This window comes from Rhinopithecus bieti, unplaced genomic scaffold, assembly GCF_001698545.2.
Source record: "Rhinopithecus bieti isolate Rb0 unplaced genomic scaffold, ASM169854v2 scaffold_64314, whole genome shotgun sequence".
Taxonomy (NCBI): domain Eukaryota; kingdom Metazoa; phylum Chordata; class Mammalia; order Primates; family Cercopithecidae; genus Rhinopithecus; species Rhinopithecus bieti.
In genome coordinates, this window is record NW_016824620.1 from 47,217 (window position 1) to 58,639 (window position 11,423).

The following is an 11,423-nucleotide window of genomic DNA, read 5'->3' on the forward strand; positions in this document are numbered from 1 at the left end:
AGTGGAATTGCTGGGTCTATGGTAACTCTTATGTTTAACTTTTTGAAGAACTGCCAAACTGTTTTTTCAAATTGCCTATACCATTTTACATTCTGGTTTCTCAACATCCTTGACAGCACTTGCTATTCTCTCTCTTTTTCTTTTTTATGGTAACCATTCTTGTAGCTTTAATTGGGGTATTGCAAATTAAAATACAGTGAGGTTTTTTGTTTTTTTGTTTTTTTTCTTGGAACAGGGTCTCTCTCACCTGTCACCCAGGCTGGAGTGCAGTGGCATGATCTTGGCTCACTGCAACCTCTGCCTCCTGGGTTCAAGTGATCCTTCCACTCAGCCTCCTCAGTAGCTGTGACTACAGGCCTACACCACCATGCCCATCTAAGTTTTGTAGAGACGAGGTTTCACCATGTTGCCCAGGCTGGCCTTCCATTCCTGGGCTCAAGTGATCTGCCTGCCCCAGCCTCCCAAAGTGCTGGATTACAGGCGTGAGCCACTGCTCCCGGCCCTATTACTTTTTATATAACTCAAACATGATTCTGGCTTTTAAAATGACATTTGTTGAGGGAGGTTGCTTTATGCTTTCATTCTGGGGGTCCTCCAGATTCATAATTTCTTTCTGCTATATAAACATTTTTGCTGGCTGTGTCTTTATTCGTTCGCTCACTCCATCACACACTGAGGGCCTGTCCTTTAGAGTCTAGTCCCAAGAGAGCCTAGGACTCACCCTTGTCAGGGACTGTGACACCTGATTTTGTGTTGCGAAAATAAAGAATATTGTAAAAATCGCTGTACAGTTTATAAGGTAGACTAGATGTACTGTTGGTCTCCAGAACTTTTTGCGAAGATCTGTTATCAGTAAAAGCTCTCAGATATGTTTCTTGTCAGTTGATTCATTGGGTGGTGGTTCTAAAAACTTATTATTTTTTTGTAATACAGGGTCTCTCACTCTGTCACCCAGGCTAGAGTGCAGTGGTGTGATCATGGCTCACTGCAAACTTGACCTCCTGGGCTCAAGCGATTCTCCTGCCTCAGCCTCCCAAAGTGCTGGCATTACAGGCATTAGCTGCTGCGCCTGACCTAAAAACTTTCTAAGAAGTGGTCTCAGTTCTTTCCTGAATTGAGGCTTTAGGACATTCAGTGAAATGCCTAAGAAGAAATGGTAGAAGATGAGGAAATCCATTTTGGAAAAAGCCTTACGTGTAAAGATTTTATTTTTGAATGGCAAGCAGCTTGGTATGTTGGCAAAAGAACTTAGTTATGGATTTGACTGTCATTTACTAGTTGTGTGATATCGGACAAGTTAAATAACTTCTTCGAGTCTCTGTTTCCTGACCTTTAAAATGGGAATATTTCAAATGGTGGTGGAATGGAAGAGGTATCACATGACATGGTGCCTACTGCAGTGAGCACTTAAGTGTCAACTGTCTTCCTCCCTAACTGCAAGGCAGTTTATTTAAATAAAGTGATTCTTGGCCGGGAGCAATGGCTCACACCTGTAATCCCAGCACTTTGGGAGGCCGAGGCGGGCGGATCACCTGGGATAAGGAGATTGAGACCAGCCTGACCAACATGGTGAAACCCCGTCTCTACTAAAAATACAAACATTAGCTGGGTGTGGTGGTGGGCACTTGTAATCCTAGCTACTTGGGAGGCTGAGGCAGGAAAATCGCTTGAACCCAGGAGGCGGAGGTTGCAGTGAGCCCAGATGGTGCCATTGCACTCCAGCCTGGGTGACAGAGCAAGACTCTGTCTCAAAAAAAAAAAAAAAAAGATTCTTTATAAATAAACTGTGTTCCTTCTTGAAGTAAATTTACTATTAATGGATTATTATCTATAGTAACAAAATGGTGAGAGCATTTTGGCAAGAGCACATATAGTAATATAATCATTTTCTAGAATGTGAAAAAAGTTGATTCCAGCTAGCAGTGGATAGAAAAGTGAGTTTAGCAGAAAACTCACCTCTGGTCTGTTTTGAACAACTTAGCCATACAACACCACTAAGAGTTATACTCAAGATGTAATATTGTTTTGCCAGTTCTAAGTTTGCCTGTTCCCTATTGTCCACTTAGAAGAGTGTACTCTTTAGGTGAAAGATTAAAGAATGATTACCCTTACCATTTTGAGTACAAATTAGTGCATAAATTGTAACTTAGCAAGTTTCATGAATGAATTGTACTGTCTCTACTTAGGGCTCATCACTGGAAATATTGATGAAAATATTTTCCATTGAAGCAGCAAGTGTTTTTGCCAGCATTATAATCAAATCCAGTAGCTCCACAATTCCTAACGCAGATTTTCACATGATTGTGATCGATCTTTTAGATGCTTTATTTTTCAAAATATTTTTTTTTGTTTGTTTTTTTTTTTGAGATGGAGTCTCGCTCTGTCGCCCAGGCTGGAGTGCAGTGGCGTGATCTCAGCTCACTGCAAGCTCTGCCTCCCGGGTTCACGCCATTCTCCTGCCTCAGCCTCCTCAGTAGCTGGGACTACAGGCGCCCACCACCGCGCCCAGCTAATTTTTTGAAGTTTTTAGTAGAGACGGGATTTCACCCTGTTAGCCAGGATGGTCTCGATCTCCTGACCTTGTGATCCGCCCGCCTCGGCCTCCCAAAGTGCTGGGATTACAGGTGTGAGCCACTGCTCCCGGCCTCAAAATATGTTTTACAATTTTGGAAAGGTAATACGAAATATTTATACCTTTTTATGGCTTTTTTTTTTGTATTTTTGTTATTAGTCTCTTTAGCATTGAGTTTTGAGAGATGTTAGCTTTTCAACTGTAAAGCAGGTGAAATGTGCTCCAATCAGTATATGTTAATTTGTTATATTTATAGCTGAACTGGATTTGCTGGTGATGGAAATTGAGCCTGCAAAAACTGAAGTGTGTCTTCCATTTTCTCGTAATTGCATTACCTTGAATCATATGATATGTAGGCCCTAACCTTTGACTTTTGAGTTTGTTGGTCAGTGTTTTCCTATTACTAAAATAAGCAAAGGGTTAAGAGCACTCACTGCAAGGCACTTATGTCCTTTTTAGCAGCCACTGAATCTTGTCCATTTGCTGCCCAACTACTTAAATGCCTACTTCTTATTCACTGCCTTCAGTTTATATCTGTCCTTCTCAGTCACCCACATCATAGCCTCGGCTTCCACTACACAGCTGGAAATCTCTCCCAGACGGTGCCCGTGACCTTTGCAGTGGAAAGGCCAATGTCCTTTCTTTTCTCTGTCTTTATTCTCTTGAATTTCCTTTCATGTTTGGCTTTGTCATTGGTGCACTCCTCTTTGTGAGAGGAAGCTTTCTAGGTTTCCTACCTCTCAATTTTTTCTCTACTTTATACAAAGTGGCTCATGCAGTGGGTGGCACATAGATGCTTAAAAAGTGTTAGTTCCTTTCTCTGTTTTTTTGTGGTCTCTCCTTCATTCTCTGTTCATTTCTCTGTGAGATTTTCTGATTAGTAGCTACCTGCAGCATGCCAGTTGATTTGTAAACCTACAATCCAACCTTTCTTATACTCTGTCATCTGACAACAGCCTGGTTTGCCGCTGATTCCAGGACTTCTTCACCTGGGTGGCCACTCTCATTACCCCAGAGTTCACTAGTCATGGTGAACGCACCAGTCTTTTACACTTCCCCCACTCCCAAACCTCAGTTCTTCTTAACTACTATCCCAGTATTATCAGTGACACCAGTATTTATTTTCCTTTCCACATGGTAGAATTTGGAGTCATCTTTGATTTTTCTGTCATTTCCTACTTTGAAATGTCTCTTAGGCTCAGTCCTTGGACACCATTCTGATGGCCACTTGTCTGCTTTAAGCCCACAGCATTTGATCTCTGGACTAGTCCAACACCTTCCTGCTGGTCAGCCGCTGATCCTAACTGCCTTTTAATTGAGTATATGTCACCTGGCAGCTGTAAGATATAGCACTCCTCAGGTCTTTCTGGTTTGGTGCCGTTTGTGTACTATAGAACTTTTATGTTTTATGTGCACTCTTCTGTGTGGCCTTGTTATCTATGCCAGCAGACTGATCCCTCCTGCCACCTTACACATGAGCATACTTTCCACCATGCCCCTTGCTGAGCTGGTGCCAGCCTCATGCCCGCCTTGCTACCCTTTGTGTGCTGCTTGGCCTGCCGGGAATGCCTTCCACTGTTTCCTCTACCTTTCCAAGGTTCTGTCTGTCCTTGAAGATGAAGTTTATGCCTTTCTTTTGGTAAAGCTGTTTGCAGCTGTTTTGACTCACAGTTAACTCTCCGTTTTTTGGCAGCTAATTTTGAAAAGCCTTGCATTTCAGAAATTTCCTTAGTGATTCTGTCCATAACTGTAAAATCCTTTAGGGCAAGACTGAACTTCGTATTGGGCTTCCCCATCATCCCCTGGGAAGTACCACGAATAAAGGAGGTGCTCAGTAGTAGATGGAAACAAGTTGCTAGCAGGCTGGTAAAGAAGCATTGTAAATATGCTGGTTTTTAACTGTGTTGGTAAATACTGACTGGAAAACAGTTTCAAAGATACAGATACCAAATAGATGTTTTTGAGCTTAGTGGTCTTTTTTATCTGGTGTCATTTTGTTGATACGGTATAATAAATATTGTGGAATTAAAATTCAGTGGAGAAGCTTTGGGCAAATTACCTTATTTAAACATGTTTTTTAAGTTAAGTTCTATATATACAGAGATGTTTGTCACTTTCTCAGTCAGCTACTGTAAAACAATACTAGGCTATAAATAACATGTCATTATAGAAAAACACACTGTATCTTGGTTGTACAAATTAAGTGAGTGTCATCTTACTTAGAAACATGGCTCCACAATTACCTCCTTGTGCATTTTCCCCATCTATATTGTGTAAAGAACATTAATAAAATTTCTTGTATAATTTTCTTTCTGCCACTCACCTCCTCCTCCCTAAAGCATCTCTGGACTAGAAAGGGCTTACCAGCCCCACAGAGGGTTCAGTCAGGACCCATGAGCTACTTTCCCCTGGCCTGGGAGCCATGTTCGGTCACTGCCCAGCTGCTATCTCTGTTTTTTTGTTTTTTTGTTTTTTTTTTTTTGAGAACGGAGTCTTGCTCTGCCACCCAGGTTGGGGGTGCAGTGGCGCAATCTCTTCTCACTACAAGCTCCGCCTCCCAGGTTCATGCCATTCTCCTGCTTCAGTCTCCCCAGTAGCTGGGACTATAGGCGCCCACCACCATGCCCGGCTAATGTTTTGCATTTTTTAGTAGAGGTGGAGTTTCACCATGTTAGCCATGGATGGTCTCAATCTCCTGACCTCCTGATCCGCCCGCCTTGGCCTCCCAAAGTGCTGGGATTATAGGCGTGAGCCACCGCACCTGGCTGCTGCTCTCTCTTGATGCCTTTGTCTCCCTTTGTCCTCCCCTGGGATAGGTAACTCAGGCTTCCTGCCCTGCACCCCCTTGCACTCCCTGCAGTAGGAGCATTGAAGAGCCAGAATAGCTTTCTGGTTGTTCTCTCTTTACCCAAAGAAGTTTCACTTGCTTGTTTGTTGAGAAAGAGAGAATCCATTTGAATTTTTTTCTTTCTCCTTTACTACTGAAAACATTCTTCCTTTTCATTATGATTGCTTGCTTTTAGCTGGTTTCCCATTGGCTTGAGGCAAAGGGATCATGTTTTAAATCTCTGTAGCTGCTACATAGTAGACCATAGTATAGAAACCAAGTATAGTTGACCTTGAACAGCACAGGTCAAATCACATGGGTCCACTTTATGTGGATTTTCTTCTGCCTCTGCTACCCCGAGACAGCAAGACCAACCCATCCTCTTAGCCTACTCAGTGTGAAGACCATGAGGATGAAAACCTTTATGATAATCTATTCCACTTAGTGAACAGTAAATATATTTTCTCTTCCTTATAATTTTTCTAATATTTTCTTTTCTCTAGCTTGTTTTGTTGTAAGAATACAGTATATAATACATATACAGAACGTGTTAATCCACTGTTTATGTTGTCAGTAAGGCTAGTCAGCTGTAGGCTATTAGTAAAGTTTTGGGGAGTCAAAAGTTATGTGCAGGTTTTTTCTTGTGATGACGGTTGGTAATCCTGACGCCTGTGTTGTTCAAGGGTCAACCGTAAATATTTGTTGAATGAATAAGTGATTCATGTGTTTAAAAACCAAATTTACTGAAAGAGTGAGGGATTATATTATCTAGCACCAGATTTCCTCCTTCCCTTATATTCTCCTATATTCTCAGCAGATTAACAACTTTTGTTGTTCAAAATGAGGGATTCTTTTTTTTTTTTTTTTTTGAGATGGAGTCTCTGGAGTGCAGTGGCATGATCTCGGCTCACTGCAATCTGCCTCCCGGGTTCAAGTGATTCTTCTGCCTCAGCCTCCTGAGTAGCTGGGATTACAGGTGTGTGCCACCAAGCACCGGCCTAATTTTTGTATTTTTAGTAGAGACAGGGTTTTACTATGTTGGCCAGGCTGGTCTTGAACTCCCGACCTCAAGTGATCTGCCCACCTCGGCCTCCCAAAGTGCCGGGATTACAGGCATAAACCACTGTGCCCAGCAAAAGTGGTATTCTCACTTACCGTTTTTTCTTTTTTCATTTTCTTCCTTTTTATAGAGACAGGGTCTTGCTATGTTGCCCAGGTTGATCTCCAACTCCTGGGCTCAAGTGATCCTCCCACCTCAAGCCTTCTGAGTAGTTGGGATTATAGGCGTGAGCCACCATGCCCGGCTGGTATTCTCACTTTACAGAGTAGGATATCAAGACCCAGAAGGGTAAAAAATAATCTTCTGGCCGGGCACGGTGGCTCACGCCTCTAATCCCAACACTTTGGGAGGCTGAGGTGGACGGATCACGAGGTCAGGAGATTGAGACCATCCTGACTAACATGGTGAAACCTCGTTTCTACTAAAAATACAAAAAATTAGCCGGGCGTGGTGGCGGGCGCCTGTAGTCCCAGCTACTCGGGAGGCTGAGGCAGGAGAATGGAGCAAGTAAACCCGGAAGGCGGAGCTTGCAGTGAGCTGAGATCGCATCACTGCACTCCAGCCTGGGCAACAGAGCGAGACTCTGTCTCAAAAAAAAAAAAAAAAAAAAAAGTCTTCCTAGGGTCATGAAATTTGTATGTGATGAACTGGAGTTTGAAGTCAATGTTACTATATGTAAAGCCTAGTTTTTCTTTTTTGTTATGCAACACTGTTTTACACTGCTTCCCTAGTGACCAAATGGAAGACTTAGTACTTCTACAAAGAGAACATTCTTGTTGGAAAGAATGTGCGTGTATGTATTAAGATTGTATCCATTACTTTCATTTTGGAGAGATACTAATCATTTAAAATATTTTTGAAAACTTTTGAAACAGCCCAAAATAGAAAAGTTACAAGTACAGTAGAGAAAACTTCTGTTTTCTTCTCCAGAACCTTTGGCAGTAAGTTGTCCACCTGATGTCCCATCACTCTGGAATTACCCTAGTGTGTGTATGTTTCCAATGGTAAGGACATTCTTCTACGTAAGTACAACATAACCATCAAAAGCAGGAAATTAACATTGACACATTATATTACCATCAAATACTCCTCAGACCCCCAATTCCCCATTCAAGTTTGACCAGTAGTCCCAATACCCTTCCAGCCTCTTTCCCCACCGCCTTTTTTTTTCGTTTTTTTTGTTTTGTTTTTTTGGGGACAAGCAAAGGATTCAGTTCAGATTCAACATGCTTTGCATTTAGTTGCCAAGTCTTTCTCAGCCTTCTTTTGACTTTCATGGTCTTGATAGGTTGGAAATTATAAGCCAGTTGTTTTGTAGCCTGTCCCTTAATTTGGGTTTGTCTGATGTTTTCTCATGATTAAACTCACGTTGCATATGTTTGGCAGGAATATCGCGGAAATGATGCTGTGTCTCATTGCCTCCTAATAGGTGACATACGATTTCAATTGTTTTGCGTTTTCCCACTGCTAAATTATTCTTCCATTTGTAGTTAATTGGTATTTTATGGATAAGTACTTCCACACTATGTTAACTATCTCATTCTTCATCACACTTTCAATTTATTTATTAATTTATATCAGTATGAACTCATGTTTTTTATTTTAATCAATGAGCTATAATCTTTTATTATTTGTATTGATGCTTACATTGTCTCAGATTTGGCCAGTGGGAGGCCCTTCAAGCTGCTTCTTTTCTTTGTCCTTTTGACATGTCTCCATTATTCTTGGAGCATTTTCTTGTTTTCTGGCACAAGTGTTCTAGGCCAGAATTTCTCAACTCTGGCACTGTAGGTACTCATATGTGTGGTTATTTGTCTCAGCATACATTTCATTCTGCAAAGAAATAGAACATGTTTGAAAAAATAATTAGCAAATGTTGACCTTTTTTGGTCCTAAGTCTAATATATCACTTAGAGTGACTTTTTGATACAACTATGAAGGTGGCAGGCAGCCTGATACTCCTTTTGTGTATTTTCCTTTTCCCACCTAGCGGGGAAAAGAGGTCTTGTTTAGGAAGTGCTAAGTAGAGGTATTAAAATTGTCAAAGCCTTTTGATTGTCAGAACAGTAATCTAAAACAAACACAAAAAGCCCCCAAACACTTTTAATTGATAAAGCATTTCAGTATCATTGAAACAAGAGTGGGAGAGGGATGTACTCCTCACCCATCTGTCACATATTTAGTGAGCATATATCTACTGGATCAGGGACCATGGCTCTTCATGAGGCAGCCAGGGCTATAAGGGCAAACAAAATTCATTGTGGTCCCTGCATACCCTCATGGAGCTTACAGTCTACTGGTTAAGAGACAGAGCCATAAAATGAAACATGGAATGATGGTCATAAAAGGAACTGCCCGGAACAGCAATTCCTCACTTATGAAATATAGCAAATGTTCTACTTTACAAATTGTTCTGAGGGTAAAATGAGATTATGTAAGCAAAAGTCCTTTGTAAAATGTGGAAGGTTACATAAATGAAGTACAGTCTTCCCTTGGTGTTTGCAGGGGATTGGTTCCAGGACTCCTTCATATCCAAAATTCATAGATGCTCAAGACCCTTATATAAAATGATGTAATATTTGGATATAATCTACACACATCCTCCTGTGTACTTTTTTTTTTTTTTGAGACGGAGGATTGCTCTGTCGCCCAGGCTGGAGTGCAGTGGCAGGATCTTGGCTCACTACAACCTCTGCCTTCTGGGTTCAAGCGGTTTTCCTGCTTCAGCCTCCTGAGTAACTGGGGTTACAGGCACGTGCCAACACGCCCGGCTAATTTTTGTATTTTTAGTAGAGTAGGGGTTTCAGCATGTTAGTCAGGCTGGTCTTGAACTCCTGACCTCGTGATCCACCCACCTTGGCCTCCCAAAGTGCTGGGATTACAGGCATTAGGGATTACAGGCCTGGACTCTTTTTATGATTGCTGAAGTAAACATCCCCTGAGAACTAACCTCCAGGCTCTTCCTCCCGACTCCATCCTGAACATCAGTCTCTGATTTCTCTATATGTGTACTGCTGCTTACTTTCCTGCCATTTAAATCCCATTTAGAAGCCTTCAGTCTGAAGTTCAAACTCTTGATATATAAGGCCTCCAGGCTAACACCAACCTAGCTTTCCAGTCTTCTCTTGTTACTTGCCTTGAAGTGACCTCTCACTATGCTCCTGCCAATGGGCTAATCAACTTCTTCAGGCAGCAGCTTGAAGGCAGAGTTCAATAGTTCAATAAACTTGTTTGAGCCCAGCCACAGCATCTGCTGTGACTGCTCCCTCCTCATCCCTCCTCCCAAGAACCTGCACTGCATGGTCCTGCCTGCCCCACCCAGAGTGCCCTTCTGGCTGGACCACAGGCTCTTTTGGAAGGCAGGTCTGGAATTACTACCGCTCCTTCATGCATGTCCACCCTCTCTTTGTCTTACAATTGGCTGAAGTGTTTCTGTGCAGCTGATTTTTCTGACCCGTGTTCACATCGTTTACATCCCAGGTAGAAAAATAAAGATGACACAAAGGAGAAAAATTACCCCAGCCAAATTGGTCTAGTCACTGTGCCAGAAACACATATTGTGTGTTCTCATCTCTGTGTTTTTGCTTTTATCCTCCTGCCTGGAATTCTCTTCCTCTTTTCTGTTTTTCAAAATTAAATCCCAGCCGGGCACTGTGCCTCCTACCGGTAATCCCAACACTTTGGAAGGCCAAGGTGGGAGGATCATTTGAGGCCAGCAGTTTGAGACCAGCCTGGGCAACACAGTGAGACCCAATCCTGTGTCTACAAAAACAATTAGCAGGGTGTGCTGGCATGCACCTGTAGTCCTAGCTACTTGGGAGGATAAGGTAGGAGGATCATTTGCACCCAGGAGTTTAAGGCTGTAGTGAGTTATGATTGTACCACTGCACTTTGGCCTGGGTGACAGAGTGAGATCCTGTCTCTTAAACAAACAAACAAAAAAAACCACATGGCTTAAACTCCCCCTTCACTTTACTCCCATCGTGCGTACAGCCTATTGAGAGCATTTGGTAGTCATCATTTGCCATAGTAAGTTGCTGTTAGGTTTTTCCAACTGGCATGACATGCTCTCAAAGTGTAGGGACTGTATGTTAACATGTGTTTATATTTCCCATAGGTTTTTGCTCTTTGATAAGAAAAGTGACCTGACTACATTGAGACCAGCTCCCAAGAATTTGAAAAGAACTCCTGACTTTTCAAAACTACAAAGCAATAAACAAACTGCATTTACGCTGGAAGAAAAAAATTATTAAGCTTTATACTAATTGTGCATTTTGTGAAAAGTTACAGCTTATCTGACTTGTTTCTCCTCTCAGCAGAAGATAATCACCTTTGTATTGTGAATATTGTTGTCAAGAAGGAAACCTCAAACTTGAGACAATCGTGTTCCCTTCTCATTCTTTCTGGTTCCAGGGATGGCTGCTTCAGCTTAGCACATGTGTGTGTTGGCTGGCATCAAGGTGGAGGTCCCATGTTACATATGTGAGTGAAAGCTTCTCAAAGCTTTAGGGGCTTAAGATGGAGAACCCTGCATTTCTCTTTGTACACAAGAAGTTGTGTCTCAAAATTTCAGAAATCTATCATTTAGTTGTCTACCATAATTAAACGTGAAAATCAGAATAAAGCCGCTTAGGTCATTAAATGCAATTCTTTCGTTAAAAAAGAAAGAATGGCTGGGTGCAGTGGCTCACGCCTGTAATCCCAGCACTTTGGGAGGCCGAGGGAGGGGGATCACGAGGTCAAGAGATCAAGACCATCCTGGCCAACATGGTGAAACCCCTTCTCTACTAAAAATACAAAAATTAACTGGGCATGGTAGACAACCAAATGGTAGATACAAAATACTTTACCTTCGTGGTAATCAGGAGCCCTTCCTTCCTTCCTTCCTTCCTTCCTTCCTTCCTTCCTTCCTTCCTTCCTTCCTTCCTTCCTTCCTTCCTCCCTCCCTCCCTCCCTCCCTCCCT

The 11,423-nt window shown here is 42.1% G+C and overlaps 1 protein-coding gene across 13 annotated transcripts in view; it reads left to right on the forward strand.

Annotated features, from left to right (window-relative positions):
- The window catches only part of SFMBT1 (Scm like with four mbt domains 1), a 148,708-nt gene that overhangs the window by 30,327 nt on the left and 106,958 nt on the right, over positions 1–11,423 (forward strand). For 6 of the 13 annotated variants that reach the window (XM_017862487.1, XM_017862491.1, XM_017862489.1 and 3 more), the window contains 2 exons: positions 7,390–7,463; positions 10,577–10,941. The exons of 2 other annotated variants lie outside the window; for them this stretch is intronic. The gene's annotated coding sequence lies outside the window, so the exon portion shown is untranslated. Of the gene's footprint in view, positions 1–7,389; positions 7,482–10,431; positions 10,942–11,423 lie in introns of those variants that run through there. 5 more of the 13 variants (XM_017862494.1, XM_017862495.1, XM_017862488.1 and 2 more) reach the window with 4 other exon arrangements.